This window comes from Phascolarctos cinereus, unplaced genomic scaffold (genome assembly GCF_003287225.1).
Source record: "Phascolarctos cinereus isolate Bilbo 61053 unplaced genomic scaffold, phaCin_HiC Scaffold_3;HRSCAF=262, whole genome shotgun sequence".
NCBI lineage: Eukaryota > Metazoa > Chordata > Mammalia > Diprotodontia > Phascolarctidae > Phascolarctos > Phascolarctos cinereus.
Window position 1 is genome coordinate 255,330,573 of NW_027555736.1, and position 22,919 is coordinate 255,353,491.

The 22,919-nt window shown below is 37.8% G+C and overlaps 1 pseudogene across 1 annotated transcript; it reads left to right on the forward strand.

Moving 5' to 3' along the window:
- Window positions 1–21,018: 21,018 nt before the first annotated feature.
- LOC110203221 (immunoglobulin heavy variable 3-23 pseudogene) lies at window positions 21,019–21,649 on the forward strand (annotated as a pseudogene). Its single transcript, XR_013485508.1, has 2 exons — window positions 21,019–21,133; window positions 21,228–21,649. The product of XR_013485508.1 is annotated as an immunoglobulin heavy variable 3-23 pseudogene (transcript).
- Window positions 21,650–22,919: the final 1,270 nt, after the last annotated feature.

The following is a 22,919-nucleotide window of genomic DNA, read 5'->3' on the forward strand; positions in this document are numbered from 1 at the left end:
TAAACAAAACACAGAGGTTACTGACTTTAACCTCACAAGCTGATGGATTTAAGTCCTTGTTCACAAGCTTGTTTATTCTTCTCTGATTATGCTCACTCTGAAAGGATGAGATACTTCAGGATTTGAATCTTATACATATAAATTCTAACACTAATTTAACTCTTGCTGTGGAATGACTACAGATTCAGTTCAAACAGCAAGATCTCTTCTGCTTTACAGCGCATTACAATAATTTAGCAATAAATTAATTTGCAAATGAAAATTTAGTAGGTGTTCAAAAAAAATCAAACAAGACATTTCTTCTAAAAGTATTTCCCTGGAATCTCACATAGATAGTGAATGTGATAGTCCATAAATCTCCAAATTAACATATCTCAAGGATTCTCATTTACTCAAGAATTCCACAACACAGGAAACTTTTACAAACTTGATAAGAACTTTGGTGAAACTTGCTCTTAAAAGCAAATAAAACTTGGAAGTTTATTCTAACCCATTCATTCACCACTATACATATATATATATATATATATATATATATATATATATATATATATATATATATATATATATATTATTTTTGGAGGGGTAACAATTCTTGATCTAACATCTCTGATTTAAAAGAGAAATAGCTAATACAATTTGTTTACCAAATTGCACAATATAAAAAATAAATCTCAAAAATATAACCATACCATAAACAGTTATTGGTTATTAAAACTTGAAACAGAACTAATTAATTACCTGCTTACAACCAAATATACCTCATTAAATGTTAACAGTTTTTAAATTATCCAATTTTATCACATCCTTTTAAAAGACTAATCCACATGCACCATTTCTACCTCACAATGATCTCTCAAATTTTACAGTCTAAGAGAGTTTTAGAAATACAATACAATTTAGAAACATACTAACAACACAAACAATAAACTTCAGATGACATCACTTACATTTCTAGATTATCACATATAGAAATTATTGATCTTATCACCCATGGTATTTAAAAACCACTTCAAAGTTATTAGGTATGGAACAACTACACTAAATTAGAGAGATAATAATAATGTTGTCTAACATATGCCAGTCATTGTTTTAAGCACTTTACAATCATTATATCATTTTGATCCCATAACAACAACCACTATTATTTTTTTCTTTATAAATCAGGAATCAGGACAAACAGAAACAAAATAACTTTCCATAAATTCCAAAACTGGAACAGAGGAATAAGGGGTTTACCAACAGTAAAAGGTGGCTTCTCACCTCATAATGCTATTGCCAGGCCTTCCAGGGGTTTGGGTGGCTGATGCAGGGCCTTACCAGTTGTGATAATTCTTGGTGGCAGGGCTTAGGGAATTTCATCACAGTTCTGACCTGTCCACTTCTCCCCTCCCCACAGCTGCAGAATTTACTGAGGCTGGTGCCATTTGTAGCTGCTGGGGCAGGGTGGGCAAATGCATTGAACCTGGATGTTAGTCCCAGGTGTTGCCTAGAAGGGTGGGCTGCAAGGTGCCCAGGGGCATAGGGCTGATAGCAGACTATCACTGCTAGTCTGTGATAGCTTCCCCTCTCCTCCTTTTGACAGATGGGGAAGGCTGATTTAAGTTTTCCCCACAATTCTCCAGCATTCTCTTCTCTTTTACAATACCGTTATTGAGATGCTTGTCTCTGAAGAGGGAGTGGGGAATGCTGATGAATCAGGATTGGAAGGAGGTGTTTTAGCAAAGGGTGAGCTCCTGGAATTACCCCCCAGTCACAGAAGTTTTCTCCAACAGTCCCAAAATGAACAACTTCCCAATTTCTTAATGATTAATCTCAAAACCTCCAGAATCTGCTAAGATGTATCTAACTTTTCACTGTAAGTCTAGGCTGGTCAGGTCTACACCTTCAAGGAAAGGAGTTTTACAGTTTGTTGTTTCCCTAGCTGCAGACCTTAGAAGTCTCTGGTGCATTTAAAATCTTATAAGGTACAGATACAGAGACAAACACGGACAGACAAATTGACAGGACAAATACAATACAAACATAGTGACATTAGTGGTCACTTAATGACACAGAGAGAGGGAATTAGAGGCTTGTTAGAAAAACCCCAACATGAATTCGCTATTATTATTATTATTATTCTAAGGAAAGGGGTTGGGGAATTTGCAAGGATCCAAGACCTGATAGTGTAACTGGATCTTGCAAGCCTTCCTCAGCGTGCCCCTGAGCTTGAGATTTAAAGGGGCAAGTCCCAATGATCTGAGTCCCTGTCAGGACCACAGTCTTTAAGTGAAAAGGGAAGAGGGAAGGGGATTCTTCAGAGCCTGGGAAAGAGTGCTGAAGAGGCTTTGCGAGCCTTAAGGGAAGAGACTTCTGTCTTTCCTTCTCCCTTAGCCATCTCAGCAACCCAATGATGAACACATTCCCACTCCTGGCTAGATGTTTTGTTGGCCTTTAAACTTAATTTGGTTTTAAGATAAAGTAACTTTGACCAGTCAAAAGAACCCCACATTGTGGCCGACATAATTTTGGGTTATCTTTAGTTAACTGACATCAGTGCTGGCAGTACTTGTGGCTTGACATATAAGAGGCAGCAGTCTTGTTAGCCGGATTTCTAGTTTTAGTGTCTGACTGACCCATAGCTAATTTCTCTAGATCGATCCTTACCGGAGGGGACCTGATACAGTTGCTGAAGTTTCTGAGCTTCAACTTAATCCCTGACCCCAGAGCTAACGTAAAGAGAATTTTCTTTCAGACTTCAACCAAACTAGTGGGAAGGCCATGGAAGCTGGGAATAGGAGAAACGTACCCGATCCTGTCAAGGTTAGGACTCCAGGAAAAAACGGATCCTGAGGCACCTGAGCCACTAAAGCATTGCCAGGGTGGGCTGGAATTTTCTCCCACTCCTTCAGGTCCAATCCAATGTCAAGACACCATTACTGTCGACCTGAAAGTTGGTTAAAGAGACAAGAAGCTAGGTAATAAGTAAATTCATACTGTTTTATTCCTTATTCCCTTAAGTAGTGCATGTACATGGAATCAGAGCTTTAACTCCAATTGACTCAAGCAATTTTTGGAGGACATTTAAACCCTGACTCAGGATGACTGTGTTACTAAAAAAAGGTATAGCCTCCATATGTTTCTTAACATACAGCATAAAAAAGGAAGTTTCTTCATTCCATAGATTGTAAATACAATAGAAGAACATCAAAGTATTAATCAAAATTATAGATCCGGGATATGCATTTCCTCTACATAACATATGTCCAAAGGATACCAAGATAAGAAAAATCCCACTATTCAAGAGAGTGTCTGGTCACAAGTATCCTGTCCTTAGTGATTGCAAACAGGAAGAATGCTGGTCAGTTCCACCTGGTCTTGTAGTTGCTGACATAGGAAGGGGTATTTTTAGTTCACTCAGAGAGAAAAGATTAATTCAGATTTTTGTCCCTTATTGGGGCTCAATTGATCTTAAATGGTTATCAGGGTCCATAAGGATAAAACCCTTTAGAAATGGCCTTATGAATCTGTGAAAACAAGGCTTTCCCTTCAAGGATATCTTCTCCAGGCATTTCCTAGTGAATCACTAAGATCTTTTTTTTTTTTCTTCCTTTTTGCTATGTGCTGAATATCAGACTATTCTTCAACTTTCCCATCCAAAGATACAAATTCCAAGATGCAAAATAGACCTATTAGGTATTACTGCAACTTTGGATTGAGACCCTTGTGCTGGGTAAAATACTGACTGGTTAGTAAAAGGGAATTCAAGGGGGGGCAGCATGTTTATTATAAAGCCTGGCATATGGTCAGAGATTATTACATGGTTTTCTATTCCATTCTTTTGCATTTCATGGAGGAAGGTAAACTGATGTGGGGAAATTCGGGCAGCAAAAGAGGAAGGTTGAGGAGGAAGACTTAGACAAAGGTGTGAGAACCCCCTAAAAAAGTACCGCAATTTGAAACAGAGTCAGCTCTAAGAAAGAGACAAGCAAAATTGGGATGTGTGTGTCCACAGGTTAATTTCTCTGAAGTAGGCTTCATGTGAATTGCATGGGAGTTCAGTCCAAAACCTGGTTCCTCTAAGGGGACCAGTTCAGACCTGGTTTGAATTGGATTTTGGGACTACAGCCTTTTATGCTCTTTGAAGAGCAGGTGCCTATCAACTTTGGGACGTAGGCCGTATTAAAATGAGGTTCATTTTAGGTATGTGGTAAAGATCACTTAATCCTGGTCAAAGAGACATCAGTTTGCATATCACCTGTCTTGAAAATGGGGAGGAATCAACATTCTCTCAGACCTGTCTAGGCAACATAATGAGCAGGAATAGACCTATTTAGATTAACATCTTAATGTCCTTCTGAACTTTTAAATAAAGAAGAATAGAGAAGCTCTGAGGTTCCAAGATAATGATTACTAAGAAAAATCATTTTTCACATTCCCCCATCTGAGTCTAATGAGAGGTGTTGCCTTCTCAATGAATCACTAACTGATATGGTCAACACTTCATCAAGGGGTTTTGGGGATTTATAACAATATGGGAGAGGGGAGGGAGAACAGCATTGACAATTCAAAAGAGTAAGTAAGTACTCCTTAGTAAGTACAGATACAGAGACCCAAAGGGATTGGATAATTATCAGTCTCTGATCTTGCTAAGGGAGGAATTAGAATTAATTGGAGTTCAAGTGGAAAATTAATCGGAGTATTTAAAAAAACACAAAAAGATCAGCTGAATATATATATAATTGAAAAGGCTTTCAGAGTTCTGTCTTCTATGGTATGTAAAAATATTTAATTTTTTACTTCTCAGTTATTTGAATTTTTTGTCATTCTATTTTTTATTCCATTTACATATAAAACAATTTTAGAATTCAATTTTTAAAAATATTGAGTTCCAAATTCTCTCCCTCCCCTCATTCCTACCTCAATGAGAAGACAAGCAATGTTATAGAGACAATACATGTGAAGGCATGCAAAACTTGTTTCACTATTAGTCATGTGAAAAACAAACACAGACCCCCCAAAAAACAACCTGAACAAAAATAAAGTTTAAAAGTAGGCTTTAATTTACATTGGATTCCATTAGTTATTACTCTGGAGGTGGATAGCATATTTCCTCATAAGTTCCTGGGAAGTGTCTGTTATGATTTCATTTCTGAGAATAGCTAAGTCATTCATAGCTGACTACCTTACAAGACTGCCATTACTGTGGACTCTATTGTCCCAGCTCTGCTCACTTCACTTTGCAACAGTTAGTATAGGGCATCTGTCCTCAAAATGCAATTAAGCTGTGTATACTCTTTCATCCAGCAGCACCACTACTAAGTTTGCATCCTAAATGGATATAAAAAGGGAAAGGCCCTATATGTACAATAATATTTATAGCATCTTTTTTTTGTAATGGCACAGAATTGGAAATAGAGGTGATTCCCATCAACTGGAGAGTGATTGAACAAGTTGTGGTGTATGAATGTAATGGAATACCATTGTGCTATGAGAAATGATGAGGACAATGCTTTCAGAAAAACCTGAAATAAATTTCTCTCCAGAATGTTCCAAATTCAGTTCCAAATTCTACCACAAGTGTTTTAGTATGACAATTTTCCTACACTCCCTCTAAGATTTTTTTCATTTTCCTTTTTTGTAACATTAGCCAATCTGATAAGTGTGAGGTAGTATATCAGAGTAGTTTTAATTCACATTTCTCTAATCAATAGTGATTTAGAGCATTTTAAAATGAGATTTATCTGATTTCAAACTGCTGGTTCACATTTTTGACCTTTTACAAATTTGGTAGTGACTTGTAGTTTTATAAATTTGACTCAGTTCTTTATGTATTTGATATCTGGAATTTGGTTATAACATTTTTTGTAATTTCATTTTGGGATTTCTTTCAAGAGGTAACTGGTCCATTCTTTCCATTTGTATTTTACCCCTTGATCCTAGGATATCACGGTAGTTTTCCTCAATAATTTCTAGAAATATGATGTCTAGGCTCTTCTTCTGATCTTGGCTTTCAGGTAATCCAAGAAATCTTAAGTTATCTTTCCTCTGTTTTCAAGGTTAGTTGTTTTTCAGATGAGACAGTTCGCATTTAAAAACTTTTCAATTCTTTTGATTTTGTTTTGTCCTTTTTTGATGACTCATGGAGTCATTAAGTTCCACTTGCCTAATTCTAATTCTGTTTTCAATTATTTTCTTCACTGAGCTTTTGTACTGCCTTTTCCATTTGGCCAATTCTATTTTTTTTTAATTTTTAGGCAATTGGGGTTAAGTGACTTGCCCGGGGTCACACAAGTAATAAGCGTCAAGTGTTATGTGTCTGAGGCCAGATTTGAACTCAAGCCCTCCAGAATCTAGGGCCAGTGCTCTATCCACCACACCACCTAGCTGCCTCATTGTATCTTTAAAGGAACTATTTTCTTCAGTGAATTTTTGTACATTTTTTACATTTGGCCAATTGTGCTTTAAAAAAAAAATTCTTCTCAGTGAATTTTCATGTATCTTTTCCCCATCTGGCTAATCTGCTTTTTAAGGAGGTTTTTTTCAGTGGATTTTTGTGCCTGTTTTACATATTCTAATTTTTAATGTTATTTTTTTCATTTTTTTGTGTCTCTTTTACCACACTGTTAATTCCATTTTCATAATTTGCTTGCATCACTCTCACTTCATTTCCTAACTGTTCCCTACTTCCCTTATTTAATTTTTCAATTGTTTTTCAGCTGTTTCTGGAATTCTCTTTGGGCTGGAGACCAATTCACATTTGCTATCTTGATTTTCATAACTTTTAAGTGTGTGCTTTGAAATTTTCTGTTATTATATTAACTTTCTATGGTCGAGTATTTTTGGTTTTGTTTTTGTTTGCTCATTTTTTCCAGTCTATTTCTTGACTTTTACTTTTATTTTAAAGTTGGGGTCTATTCCTAGGGTGAAGGGGGCTCTATATGAAGCTTTTTCTAAGTATTTTCTTCTGCTGCTTTCAGAGCTAGTTCTGAGAGTTTTAAAGTTTTTATTTCTTCAAAGGTGGTATCTCCTGTCCTATCCTCTGTCTCAAGTTTCAAGTGAACTACAGGTTCCTGATTTGATGTTCTTTTCATAGCTCTATTCTTAAGAACTCACATAAAACCCAAAGATTTTAGCTAATTTTTGGGTGGGGTGGCTAGGCAATGGGGTTAAGTGACTTGCCCAGGGTCACATAGCTAGTGAGTCTTTTTAGTCTGAGGCCAGATTTGAACTCAGGTCCTCCTCAGTCCAGGGCTGGTGGTCTATCCACTGTGTCACCTAACTGCCCCTTCAGCTAATTTTTATCAAGTGAACTAGTTATTGGAGAAGCAACATTTAAGATGGTGTCCTAAACTGGATTAAAGATCTATTTTGCAAAAGATTTCTGCAGGAGCATCAAAGATTGTATAAGTGATGTGGAACCAGAGAAACAGATCTGAGGAGGAGCTTTCAGATATGCCCTGAGAAAGAGAATTATTCCAGAATGTGGTAGAGAAAGAAGTTTTCAAGTATCAGACAACCACATTACTACTTCTATACTACTAGAAAGCAAGATATTTCTCAACAATACTGGCCCTTGTTCTGGGAAAGAGCTCCACAAATCATTTCAAAGGATGCCAGTTGATGGGCACTGAATGACTTTCCCACGATGTATGGAGCCCTCTGAGGGGCCAAAGACCATGTGGCTAAGGCAGCTCTGTTCTAGGAAAGGAATAAAGAAGGGCTTGAGAAGATTAGCCAGAACTGTGTCACCAAACACTGTATTCTTATTAGGTCAATTTTCTTGAAGATTAGGTCCAAGAAATTACCAGACAAAGGATTTACTTTCTGCTTTCCCGGGTAGAATAGACTTGTTGTGGGCATAGCTTCCAGGAAGTTGCTCACTGATTTGGGTAGTCAGATGCATAATGATACAACTGTTCACCAGTATATGCAACTCCTTTACCCTAAGGTGGGAGAAGCTCCATTTTGCCAATTGGGGACAGGTTGGGGACTGCTTGGGTTTAGAATAGCCACCTTATCTTTAATAAGAGGGAAGTTATGGTTCCATGCCCAGCACAGGTTAGCACTTGAATATTTTTTTAATTTTTTTAAATTTTTAAAAAATATTTTAAATTTACATAAATTTATTTATTTTTAGTTTTCAATATTCACTTCCACAAATTTTTAAGTTCCAAATTTCTCACCCCTCCCCCTACCCCAAGATGGCATGCATTCTGAATACCCCTTCCCCTGGTCTGCCTTCTCTTCTATCTCTCCCCCCTCCCTTCTCTTATCCCCTTCCCCTTCTATTTTCCTGTAGAGCAGGATAGACTTCTGCACCCCATTTCCTGTATTTCTTATTGCCCAGTTGCATGTGAAAACATTTTTTTTAAACATGTGGTTTTTAAAACTTTGAGTTCCAAATTTTCTCCCTTCCTCCCTCCCCACCCACCCTTATTGAAAAGGCAAGGAACTCAATATAGGTTGTACATGTTCAGTTATGCAAAACACTTCCTTAGTAGACATGTTGTGAAAAACTAACTCTATTTCCCTTAATCCTATCCTGCCCTCCCATTTATTCTATTCTTCCTTTTGACCCTGTCCCTCCTCAAAAGTATTTGCTTCTGATCACCCTCTTTCCCAATCTGCCCTCCTCTCTATCAACCCCCTGCTGTCTTGTCCCCTTCTCCCCCTGTTTTCCTGTAGGGTAAGACAGATTTCCATACCCAATTGAATGTGTATGTTATTCTCTCCTTAAGCCAAATCCTATGAGAATAAGATTTCCTCATTCCCTCTCACCTTCCCCTGTTTCCCCTCCACTGTGAGAGACTTTTCTTTTCTGTTTTTTTTTGTGAGATAATTTACCCCATTCTACTTCTCCCTTTCTTCTCCGAGTATCATCCTCTCTCATCCCTTAATATTATTCTTCAGCTATGACCCCTTAATCTTCAACTCACCCTGTGACTTCTATCTATCCATCTATCTATCTATCTATCTATCTATCTATCTATCTATCTATCTATCTATCTATCTATCTCTCTATCTATCTCTCTATCTATCTATCTATCTATCTATACATACATACATACATTTTTTTTTCCTTCAACTACCCTAATACTGACCAAGTTCTCATGAGTTACAAATATCATCTTTCCATGTAGGAATGTAAACAGTTCAACTTAATAAATCTCTCATGATTTCTCTTTCCTGTTTACCTCTTCACGCTCCACTTGTCTTGTATTTGAAAGTCAAATTTTCTATTCAGCTCTGGTCTTTTCATCAAGAATGCTTGAAAGTCCTCTATTTCACTGAATGTCCATTTTTTTCCCCTGAAGGATTATACTCAGTTTTGCTGGATTCTTGGTTGTATACTCAGTTTTCTTATGATTCTTGTGATTCTTGGTTGTAATCCTATCTGCTTTGCCTTCTGGAACATTATATTCCAAGCCCTGCAGTCCCCTAATGTAGAAGCTGCTAAATCTTGTGTTATGCTGATTGTGTTCCCACAGTACTTGAATTGTTTCCTTCTGGCAGCTTGTAATATTTTCTCCTTGACCTGGGAACTCTGGAATTTGGCTACAATATTCCTAGGGGTTTTCCTTTGGGGATTTCGTTCAGGAGGAGATCTGTGGACTCATTCAATTTCTATTTTGCCCACTGGTTCTAAAATATCAGGGCAGTTTTCCTTGATAATTTCTTGCAAGATGATGTCTAGGCTCTTTTTTTGATCATGGCTTTCAGATAGTCCAATAATTTTAAAATTCTCTCTCCTGGATCTATTTTCCAGGTCAGTTGTTTTTGCAATGAGATATTTCACATTGTTTTCTAATTTTCCATTCTTTTGAATTTGTTTTACAGTGTCTTGATTTCTCATAAAGTCACCATCTTCCAATTGCTCTATTCCGATTTTTAAGGAAGTATTTTCCTCAGTAATCTTTTGGACTTCCTTTTCCATTTGGCCAATTTTTCTTTTTAGGGCATTTTTCTCCTCATTGGCTTTTTGGACCTCTTTTGCCATTTGGGTTAGGCTGTTTTTTAAGGTGTTATTTTCTTCAGTATTTTTTTGGGTCTCCTTTAGCAAGCTGTTGACTTGTTTTTCATGATTTTCTTGCATCACTCTCATTTCTCTTCCCAGTTTTTCCTCTACTGCTCTTACTTGCTTCTCAAAATCCCTTTTGAGCTCTTCCAAGGCCTGGGACTGATTCATATTTTTCTTGGAGGCTTTGGATGTAGGAGCTTTGACTTTGTTGTCTTCTTCTGGTTGTATATTTTGATCTTCTTTTTCACCAAAGTAAGATAATATAGTCTGACTCTTTTTGCGCTGCTTGCTCATGATCCCAGCCAATTACTTGAGTTTTAAACTCTTTGTTAAGGTAAGAATCTGCTTCCAATGTGGAGAGTGTACTGTCCCAAGCTTCAGGGGTTTGTGTACCTGTTTTCAGAGATACTTGTAGGGACCTGTAAATTTTCAGTTCTTCCAAGGTGGTATGATAAGGGGCGAGGTGTTTATTCCTTTCCTGGCCTGTGACCACAAGTATTCCTTTCTGTCCCATAACTGTGAGGAGGGGTTTCTCTCCACAGCCACTACAAGCTCGACCAAGCCAGTGCTCCTCCTCACCCCAGCACCACTGCCCAGAACTGTGACCCAGATCCACATGCAGGCAAAGCAAGAGATTCCTGCCTCAGCACTGTCAAAGAGATCCCTGCAGTCCCTCTGTGATCAGCCACTGGATTCCCACTCAGTCTGTGGGCCTGAAGCTCGGGAAGCAACTGCCCCCCCCAGGGCCAGGCTCTTGGGGAATGGAGTTGAAATCCCACCTTCCTCTCTGACCACCAACAGAAACAGACTTTTCTCACTGACCTTCTAAGTTGACTTTGGTGTTCATGGATTGAGGAGTCTGGAAACCTCCGCAGCTGTTCATGATTCAGTCCTCTGAGGCCTGCTCCAGGTTTGCTGTGGCCTGCGCCCACGCTGTGCTCCCAGCCCGGCACGCTACTCCTTTCTGATCAATCATCCTGATTATCTTGGGCTGGAAATTTGTTTCACTCTGTCTTTTTGTGGGTTCTGCTGCTTCAGAATTTGTTTAGAGCCATTTTTTATGAGTATTTGTAGGGGTTTAGAGGAATGTTCAAGCAAGTCACTGCTTTCACTCCGCCATCTTGGCTCCGCCCTCAGCACTTGAATATTTTCATTGACCCTGGATCCACTTCCCAACCCTGCTACTCTTGCAACTCCAGCCTGGTTGATTGTTTAACATACGATTCTAATCAGTGCCTCACAAATAACTATATTCAATGGGTGTCATCAGCAGAACTCCTCCATTGTTCTGGACACCAAGGGAGAGAGCCTTTGATTGTTCAGTCTTGTTCTTTCCCTTCCCTAGCCCACTTGAACTGATTCAAAGCTGTTGCCTAGAATGGTATAGATGAAGATCTTCTCTTCTCCCTCCCTTTAGGGAGAACATTTAGGTTCTTTCACATGCCAATCATGTAGCATGGAGTTCAACCAACTGGAAGGACTTGCTAGTATCTCTACTCCCTAGGTTCTTATTTCTTATCAGATTAGTGGTTGCCAAAAACCAATTGCATATGCCTCTCATGTAGTGAAAAGAGCCATCAGATAACCAGGTAAATTGGCATTCCTCAGGAGCCAGGTCTTTATACGTTGGATCCATTGGGTCAAGGGAGGAGTCTGGGTTCTAGGATCTGGACTGGAAGTTTCAGTCCCCAGCATAGTCTGTGCCTGTTTTTGAAGTGCACTAATACCAGAGGGACCCAGGCAAATGAGATTTCTAATGTATCATTTCCATTTATCAATAAAAGCTTCCTGTGCCCTATCCATCTTCCTGGAGGGACCATCTTACATTACCCAGTCAGTAATAGTTAATTGTGGACAAAATGGGATTCTAAGACTGTGTCATCTGTTCGGTGGCAATTAGGGCGATATCCATCTACAGTGCTCCTCATCTATGTCTTGCCCCTGGACCCAGATGACTCAGGAGGAGAAAGTGAGGCTGGTGACTTTGCACAGCCCTCCCTCACTTAAATGCAATTTGCTTGCATGTCATGGCATCACCTTCCTGACATCATGGTCCCCTTTGAGAATGAAGGAAAAACAACAACAGCAACTAGTGGACAGTGAAATGCGAGCAACTACTTTTCAAAAGCAGCTGCTTGGGGAGCCTGGAGCTTCAAGTCCCTAAAAATAGCTTATTCTGGCTACCTCTTGATATCTGCCAGTTTCCATCCACCCATTCTAATCTTGAAGTACAGAGACCTCCAGAAACAGGGATCTTTCAGTGTTGCAAGGGTTCAAAGGGAAGAGAATATTGGAAACTCTGCTTTATACCTTCCAGGACCCCTACTTGAAAAATGCTGACTTATAATATGCAACTCAATAAGTGGAGACCATCCTTCTCTAGCTACAGAATGTGCTGGCCTAGTTTATTGTATTTCTTTATCCTTTTTCCTTTCGTCTCTAAAGCCTATTGAAATGAAAGAAAACACCCTTTGTCTTCTTTCACTCCCTCTCTGATTTTAGAAGATACTAGGGGGGTACCTAGGTGGCATAGTGGACAAAGCACCAGCCCTGGATTCAGGAGGACCTGACTTCAAATCCAAGCTCAGACAAATAACACTTACTAACTGTATGACCCTGGGGAAGTCACTTAACCCTATTGCCTAGCCAAAAGAAAGAAGTAGTAGTAGAAGAAGAAGAAGAAGAAGAAGAAGAAGAACAAGAAGAAGAACAAGAAGAAGAAGAAGAAGATACTAGGATTTTGTTGGGACTAATTTGTTCTTTCCTTATTAGAGCATATATTTTTTATCATCATAATGCCCCTTCCCTATCACACCTACTTATCTTTTCAGATTTATCTGGCTTTCTCTATTTGTAATTCAAACTTCCTCCTTCCACCCTCTGCATTGATCTTTTCATTAGGCATACTTGATTCTATTCTATTAAATGTCCATTTTATCTTTGTATAGCTACAGTATTTCTCTGAGTAAGTTATTCTTGTTTGTGAACCTTTGCTTTTGCCTTTCATAAAAGCGTATTTCAAGATGTACTTATTTTTACGGCCAAGGTTCTCAAGTTTTCTGTGGACTTGCTGTGGTTCCTTAGTACTTTAGACCCTATTTTCTGGCTGCTTACTACATTTTTGCTTTGACCAGACATTCCAAAGTAAAGTCATAACTTTCATTTTGACAGTGTCTTTCAGGAACTGTCCAGTGGATTATTTCTATTTTTACTTTACACTCTTCTTCTAATAGGTCTGATGAGTTCATTTATGATGTCTGGAAATATGATATCCATGTAGTGTTTTGCTTTTGTTTGTCATGTTTTTTAGGAAATCAAGGGAAATTAATATTGAATAAGGAATGGAGAAGAGATAACATTTGTAAAAAGTAGTCGGCATAGTTACTAGAACAAAATAGGTACTATATAAATGCCTACTACCTTCCCCTCCCTCCTTGTCTTCCCTTCTCCTTATATCATGAACATGAATATAAAGATTAAACAAAGATAGACTACTTACATTCATATATGGGGAGATTGTGTCCCTACGGAAGAAATTTAATTAGACAGAAGGTGAGAGTGGTTCTGTTATGTCTTATTGATCATAAGAGAAGAATGGAGAGAGGAAGAAGAATATTCACACAAGGGAGAAAAGAAAAGAAAGGTTGAGGAAAATTATGTCATATAATCAGGGCGCACAGGTAAACATTCATATAAATAAAACCACCTGTTGGAAGGGAGTAGCTGACACCTGTACCTCCTTCTTATATGAACTGTCTAAAATAAGAGAAGAAAACTCACGCACACACAGAACTGAGTACAAAATTTCCAGGTACTTTAGTCATGTCTGACTTTTCACAACCCCATTTGAGGTTTTTTTTGGCAAAGATAAAGGCATAGTTGGACATTTCCTCCTCCAGCTCATTTTTCAGATGAGGCAAACAGGAGTGACTTGCCTAATGATCACACATCTAGTAGGTGTCTGAAGCAGGCTTTGAACTCAGGTTTTTTTGACTCCAGGACCAATGTTCTATACACTATGATACCTATTTCAACAGGAAAAAAGGAGGAAAGGGGGTGAAAAGGAAGAAGCGAAAATTAATGGGAGGGTAAATTAAAAGAAGAATTAGTTCTAAGCAAGTGTCAAAGAGTGGGAATCTGAGGGAGTGACTCATAAACTGAGAAATGACTGAACAATTATAGTGTATAAATGTGATGTAATGAAACTGTTAGAGAGTGAAGTGATGAGAAGCAGAACAATTTATACAGTGACAACAATATGAAGACAAACAATATTGAAACAAGTAGGAATTTTGCTCAGGAAAATTATTACTAACCATGATAATTTCAGATAGCAGATTATGAAACATACCATCCACTTAGGATAGTGAGGTGAAGGACTAAGGTGCAGATTAGGGGGACTCCTAGAGAGGGGCTACTTATCTAACCACTACAATTCACAATTTGTTATTTCAAAGTTTTAAGGATAACCCTGGTAAGGGAGTCCTACAACTCAATATTATGTCTCTTGAGACCCCACAGTTGTGATTTGCATAAAATCATACACAGTGACACCATTGAATGAAACATTTGTTATTTCTTATGATGATGTATTAGGAGCACACACCTTATGTATGCAAAATAGAACAAACCAAGAGGATTGTGTATAAATTTGTAGATCTCTTTTCCATTCTTTTAAAAAATACAGTCAGTGTAACACATTACTTTCCAAATTGCCTTGCTTGTCTCTGCTTCTTTCTTAAATTCATATTTTTACTGTTTCAATAATCTTTTTTTACCTTTTTTTGCATTATCATAATTATTCCCTCCTTCCTTCCCCCAACTGAAATCCCCTGTAACACCTAAACACATTCAAGCTAAACAAATTCACACTGTGACTATGTGCAAAACTGTGACTCCTTCTATTCCTTGAGTCCATGTGCTCTCTGTCAGGAGGTAGAGAACATGCTTCAAACAGATCTCAGAAGAAGAATTGCAAAGCATTCATAATCATATGAAAAAATGCTCCAAGTCACTGAAAAGGAGAGAAATGAAAATAAAAACAGTTCTAAGGTTTTATTTCACATTCTAAAAACTGGCAAAAATGACAAAAACTGGCAATAGTTAATGCTAGAGAGATTGTGGGAAGATAGGCTCACTAATGTTCATTAGCATTAAGTAGAGGTACATAATGTTACAATCTTTTCAGAAAGCAGTTTGGAATCATGCAGATAGTGACATAAATGTCCATACCCTTTGAACCAGGGAATCCATTACTAGGCTTATACACCAAGGAGTCCATTGATAAGAAGAAAGTCTCTATATATGCCAAAATATTTCTAGCAGCCCATTTTGTGACAGCTAAGAATTGGAAAGAAACCAGATGCCCATCAATTGCTAAATGATTAAACAAATTGTGATTCATGAATACTACTAAGCTGTAAGAAATGATAGCTCTACATGAATTTGTTTATGCAGAGTGAAGTAAACAAAGCCCCCTACCTCCAGTATACCCAGTAACTACACCAATTTAAATGGAACAATGACACACCAAAAAATAAAAGGTGAATCTTACAAAATTACAAAGATGGAAATGGGACTGAAATGAAGAGATATGAGAAGACATCCCCAAATTATTCCTTTTAGGAGGTGTGACAGGTGTTACACATTGCACATTGCATGATTTTGAGCTATCTCTATGTATCAGTTGTGCTGATTTTTTTTCTCTCAAAAAAACCCCTATTTGTCATATGTTCTTGTCGTAGTGATTCTTGAAGGGTAAAGGGATGGGTGCATGGGATACCACGACGAAGAATGAAACCAAAAACATCAATAAAATTTTAAAAGAATAATTATTACTTCCATAATCTATTTTTTATTTTGTTTAGCTAAGTCTTTTACATTTTTGGTAAATACTCATCCATTTCCTCTAACTTATAAGTTTTTATCACATTTTAGTTATATTAGTTTCTGTAAGTTTTCTGTATTTCTATTTCAACTGTGATAAATTCTCCTTTTTCATTTTGTCATGTGTAATAGAGTTCTCTCTTTTTCGGATTAGTTAACTTAGTGTTTTCTTCTTTAAAAAAACTACTAATTTTACTTATAAATTTAATGATTATTTTGTTTTCAGTTCCATTAGTTTTCAGAATTTCAACTTGATGATTTTTAATTTACTGTTTTTCAAGTTTTATTGCTCTTGTATGACTGATTAATTGACTTGTATTTCCTGTCCTTTATGAATGAATGCATTTAGAGATATAAAGTTTGCTTTAAGAAAATGCCACCATCTTGACTTACAACAATTCTTCATGGTGGGCAGTTTTTTCTTTGGATAACTGATTTTTCAAGTCTTTGTCCTTGAGTAGAGGCTTTGTTTCAGAGCCAAGCTCTGCTTTTTTGCTTTATTTGTTGGACAGATGATCAGCCCTGCTTGGCCTTTCTAGGTCATCTGTATTTCCATGTTAACCACCTTCTGAAATAAGGCCCTCCTGAATGTTTTAGAGTGTTAGATGCACTCTGTGCAATCTCTTGACATTGAGAAGGTCAAAGAGGTGAAGAGCCAGAGGAGTTTCAGTCTGTGCTATGGAAAGGGTACGTGCACTGCAGTGATTGCTGCTTATACAGATTACATCCAAAATCCACACAGTGCATTTATGAATATCTTGGGACTTTCCTGATGAAGTTCTTTGCTCTTATATTGTCCTGATATGGAAACTTACAAGTTATTTATGTGTCTGGAGATTCTCTGGCTCTACTAGACTATAATCTCAGTGGGAACATTGGTATTTCTGGTGGGAACCCTTTCCTTTTTTTTTTTGTTTAATTTATTTTATTAATTTATTTTGATTTATCAACAATCTCTTTCATATGCTTTCGAGTTTTAAATTTTTCTTCCCCTTCCTCCCCACCACCCTCCCAAGATGGCACATAATCTGATAAAGGCTATACATTTACATTCCTGTTAAATATATTTTCACATTAGTGATGTTGCAAGTAAAAATTAAAACCAAAGGAGGAACCATCAGAAAGAGGGAACAAAACTCAACAGAAGAGAAAAAAAAGACAGTAATTCAACTTCCATAGTTCTTTCTTTGGATGTGGATAGCATTTTCCATCACAAGGCCTCTGGAGATGTCTTAGATCCTTGTATTGCTGAGAAGGGTTAAGTTTATCAATATTAGTCATCGCACAACCTGGCTATTATTGTGTACAATGTTCTCTTGGTTCTACTCACTTCACTCAGCATCAGACCATACAAGTCTTTCCAGGTTTTTCTGAAGTCAGCCTGTTCATCATTTCTTATACTATTTCTTATAGCACAGTAGTATTCCATCACATTCATACACCACATCTTGCTCAGCCATTCTCCAATTGATGGACATCCTCTCAATTTACAATTCTTTGCCACCACAAAAAGAGCTGCTATGAATATTTTTGTAAATGTGGGTCCTTTTCCCATTTGTATAATTTCTTTGGGATATAGCCCTAGAAATGCTATTGCTGGGTGCAGGGTATACACATTTTTATATCCCTTTGGGCATAGTTCCAAATTGCTCTCCAAAATGGTTGGATCATTTCACAACTCCACCAACAATGCATTAGTGTTCCAATTTTCCCACATCTTCTCCAACATTTATCATTTTCCTGTTTTGTCATGTTGGCCAATCTGATAGGTGTGATGTGGTACCTCAGAGTTGTTTTGATTTGCATTTCTCTAATCAATAACAATTTAGAGCATTTTTTCATATGATTATAGATGGCTTTAATTTCTTCATCTTGAACTGTCTGTTCATATCCTTTGACCTCTTATCAATTGGGGAATGGCTCATATTCTTATAAACTTGTCTTAATTCTCTATATATTTTAGAAATGAGGCCCTGATAGAGACCAGTTGTAAAAATTCTTTCCCAATTTTCTACTTTTTTCTAATCTTAGTTGTATTGGCTTTCTTTGTGCAAAAAACTTTTCAGTATAATGTAATCAAAATTATCCATTTTGCTTTCCATAATACTATCTCCTGTTTGGTCATGAATTCTTTTGTTCTCCATTGATCTGATAGGTAGACTATTCCTTGCTCTCCCAGTTTGCTTATGGTATTAGCCTTTATATCTAAATCATAAACCCATTTTGACTTTATTTTTGTATATGGTGTGAGATATGGGTCTATGCCTATTTTCTGCCATACTCTTTTCCAGTTTTCCCAGCAGTTTTTTTCAAATACTGGGCTCTTATCCCAGAATTTGGGGTCTTTGGGTTTATCAAATAATAGATTACTATAGACATTTACTACTATGTCTTGCATACTCCACTGATCTACCACTCGATCGCTTAGCCAGTACCAAGCAGTTTTGATGATTGCTGCTTTATAATACAATTTACGATCTAGAATTGGTAGGCCACCTTACCCTGCATTTCTTTTTGTTAGTTCCTTTGATATTCTGGACGTTTTGTTCTTGGGAACCTTTTCCTGAGGCCCTGTGATCTTCAGACTCATTTCCTTTTTGACTGGGCAGTGGGGAATAAGTGACTTGCCCAGAGTCACACAGCTATTAAGTGTTATGTGTCTGAGGCTGAATTTGAACTCAGGTCCTCCTGAATCCAGGGCCAGTTCTTTATCCACTGCACTATCTAGCTGCCACTTCAGACACATTTTTAAAATAGTCTGAGGATAGGTGAAAGAACTTATTGTACTTTTTTGAATGTTTTGTGCTTATTCAGTCTCATACTGTTGTTGAAATATCTTTTCTAAAGCGCGTGTGTGAGACCTACATTACTTTGAAACTTTCACAGTCATTTTAATCAGGTCTATTCTTCTAAAATATTTAATTACGAAGATCTAAAGGACAGTATATTAGAAACATGCCTTATCTTGGAGAACTTCTTTGAGCAGAATCCTTAACAAACATTGAACTGTTTCTAAATTCAATCACTTAGTCAATCAATTAACACCCATTTATTAAGCACCTACAACATGCCAGAGCAAGGCACTTGGGACATAAAGACAAAAATGAAATAATCCCTGCTCTCAAATTGCTTACATTCTTTTGTGGGACAATAAATGCATAAATAAGTGTATGCAGACTATATGAAAATAAATAGAAGGTAAATCTGGGATGGAGGGCACTAGCAAATGGAGGGAAACAGGAAAGGCTTCATGTAGAAAATAGCACTTGAGATGAACTTAGAAGGAATCAAGTAAAAGGAAACAGATTGGAGTAATGGTGTTCCAAGCACAGGGGACACCCTTTGTAAGGGCTTGGAAACCAGAGAATGAGTGACATGTAGAAGGAGTAGAGGAAAGGCTAGTTTAACTGGACTATAGAGTTCAATGAGAAGACTAGCATATCATAGAGTTGCACAGATAAGTTGGGGCTTGTTTCAGAAAAAAATTAACAGTGGAGATTAAAGCTTATATTAGATCTTAGAGATGACAGGGAGAAACTGGGTTTCATTGAAGTGTGGTAGTAGTATGGATAGACACAACTTTGGCAGCCATATGAAGAGAAACTGAGGTAGATTATCTGAGTGAGAAGGTCAGAAAACAGATTACGAAAGGTTGAGAAGCACCTTAGAGGAAGGTATCAGTTATATACTTTTCCCAAGGAGTTAGTGAAAGGGAAAAGTTTTAAAAAGATAGCTTGAAAATAACATAAGATCTGCGAGCCTTTTTAGGCTTGGGAGGCCAAGATATATTTTGTAGGACAGAAATTTAACTGTATTCCATAAGCTGCTTTGAATTGTTCTTTTTCCTATATGTTATATAACAATGACAGGAGAATGCAAAAGTAAGGCCTGTAGCAGGGGAAAAAAAAATAAGAAACAGACTGACCCAGTTAAGGCTTTATAATATGCAAAATTCCACAATCTGAAAGGCTGATTGGAGAATAAATTGTATTTTTGACAGCATTCTGATGGTCCCTGATGAGAACTACGTTTTCCCAAGAAGTAAAGAATTACTATAAAGAGGAGATAAGCCAGAAACATGTTGTCTTGGCTGACATCTCTGTGTGCAGTAGGTGGCAGCAGACTAGGGTGCTCTGGGAGGGAGGTACCTTCAGTCTGAGGCTCAGTCTGTATCTTTTCTCAGAAACTCCAGAAGACATACACATTCCCCAGAGGATATAGTGTCACTGTCTCACCTTACACCATACCAGAAACAAAACTCATGGCAATTTATTGGATCCAAGATATTCAGTGTGCTTTATTGCGCCCTGTCCATTTTGTGCCTCAATTTCTCCAGCTCAAATTGGGATATGATCTTGAGTATGCTGGTAAGTTTTTAACAAGCAGGTCTCAAGGGAGAAAATATATATGAATGATGCACTTTTGTTTTTTCTACATTATTAACATTTTCTCTCTCCCTTCCTTAAATCCAAACAATTAATAAAACCAATTAAAGTCAAGCCCAGATTTTCAATGTCTGCTGATTTCTGAAGTACAAATGCTCACATCAAAAACTTCACAATGACCTCTGTCATGCCAACAGAGCATACCCTGGATATGAGGGACCCTGAATGTGTTTGGGGGTAAATAATCCACATGAAATCCTGTTCCAAAGAGAATGAGCAAAATTAGCCCTATTATAAGCCAGCAGAGATGTCAGGACTAGGCTCAGAAATACTGCCTTATCCCCCAATCCCCACCAAAAAAAAAAAAAAAGAATCCCTAACTTAGATCCAATATCTTCTGAAGATAAATAATGACAAAAGCTTGGGGTGCCTTCCTAATTAGAAATGACCTTAGGATAAGCTAGGAAAATATCAGCAATACAGAAAAGCCTAATGAGCATTCCTTTCTTATTGAGAGTAAACTGGAGTGATGGAGAATGATAGACACTGAGACCTTACCAATGATATTTAGATTCTCAGTGTCACTAACTTTACCCAGTGTTTTAGAACTAATTCTGGGGGAAACCTTTCTGCAGCTCAGAGAAGGTACTCATCACAGTGGGAGGCAGTTGCTCTTCCTCACATTTTACAGAGAAAGGCATGCAAATTGGGCTCCTCCCTCTAGGGATGAAAACCAGCAAAAACCTGTTTTTGCAGCTCTGGGAGAGGAGATTTTCTTCTTGTGTAGCCTTTCTCTCCTGTAGAGCCTGAACAATGGGTTTTGGACTGAATGGAATTTTCATTCTGACTATTTTACAAGGTAGTTTTGTCTCTTCTTTGTTTTTTGACCAAGGATACACTTTTGAAGTGGTGTATTTGTGTGACTCTTGTCTTAAATGACTCTTTATTTGCAGGTGTCCATTGCGATGTTCAGCTGGTAGAGTCTGGGGGTGATGTGAGACAGCCTGGAGAATCTCTTAGCCTTTCCTGCAAAGCTTCTGGATTCACCTTCAGTAGCTATAGCATGAACTGGGTCCGCCAGGCTCCAGGGAAGGGGCTGGAGTGGGTAGCAGTTATTAGTAGTAATGGAGGAACCACATACTATGCAGACTCTGTGAAAGGCCGATTCACCATCTCCAGGGACAACAGCAACAGTGTGCTGCACCTGCAAATGAATTCCCTTAAAGCTGAGGACACAGCCCTGTATTACTGTGCAAGAGACACAGTGAGAAAAAGAAGTATGAGACCAGACATAAACCTCCTCATTCAGACAGGCCATGTGGAGAATGACTTAGAGAGGGAAGTCAAGAACACTGAGCACAAGGATACCACTTAGAGTAACAGGTGATGTATGAGGCCGAAAAACTTTCAAGGTCTTTGGTTTCTTCCCAATTCACAGTGAACATCTATCCCGCCCATCCATCCATCCATCCATCCATCCATCCATCCATCCATCCATCTCTCTGTCTATCTACCTATCTGTGTATATAGCTATCTAATCTCCTTTGTGACCCTGAGAATCTTTCCTTTCTTGTGCCCACAGGTATGAAGAGAAGATGTATTCTTTTAATGGTTTACATGCTTTGTACATGGTGACTAATTTTGCTGAAGTTGCCAAATATGAGACAAATCAGGAATTATCAAACATTTACTATGTGCATTCTATTGCATTTTCATATACACTGTGCATGTACATTTTATATATGTAATGTATATACATGTGTACATATATATATGTGTGTATGCATATAGGCATGTATTATGTGTATCCTCCCAATGTGTGTGTGTGTGTGTGTGTGTGTGTGTATATACATATATATATATATATATATATATATATATATATACATATCCCATGTGTATACATATTTTTACATATTCATGTATATATTAGAGGATCATAACACTGTAATTAGAGGGAATCTGAAGCTTCTTTTCAATCAGACCTCTCACATTATCAAAATGATATTCCTCTTACTTGATAAATGATCCTCTTGATTTGACTGGATATATTGGTGTGTACCTCAGATCCCTGATCTGTAGAACATGAATAATCATGACTTCTCTGTAGTAATAGTAGTCTGAAGAGACATTTAGATCCATACGGATAAAAAATAAGCCTTTCCTTTCAAGTATATCCTCTTAAGGTATTCCCTAGTGAATTACTGAGTCTTTGACGATGTCTAAGATGTCTCTTTGCCTCTCAACTTCCATGGACTTTTTTTTCTTTACCTTTGCCAGGCAATTCTCCAATAATCTCATCCAAAGATACAAATTTCTTTATTGCATCTTGCTTATGTTGTTTGCCTTTTTTCTGGCTTTTAAAGTTGGTCTCCGCTTCTGGGATGTGGGGGGCATTGACCCAGGCTTCTTGTACTGGGGGCCAGGGGCCTGGCTACTGGTTTTGTGTATTGGGATGTCAGATGTTGGTAGCTGGAGGCTGTAGGCATCTGGTCGTTTACCTGGTGCTGAGCTGGAGCTGGTAGTGGTGGCTGTTGTGTGCCTAGTGTTGACGCTTGCCTGCTCTACCACTGTAGGGCTCAGGTACTTCCACTGGTTTGCTGAAGTGGGCATTGCCACTGGCTTTCCAGCAGGATACCTCCCGG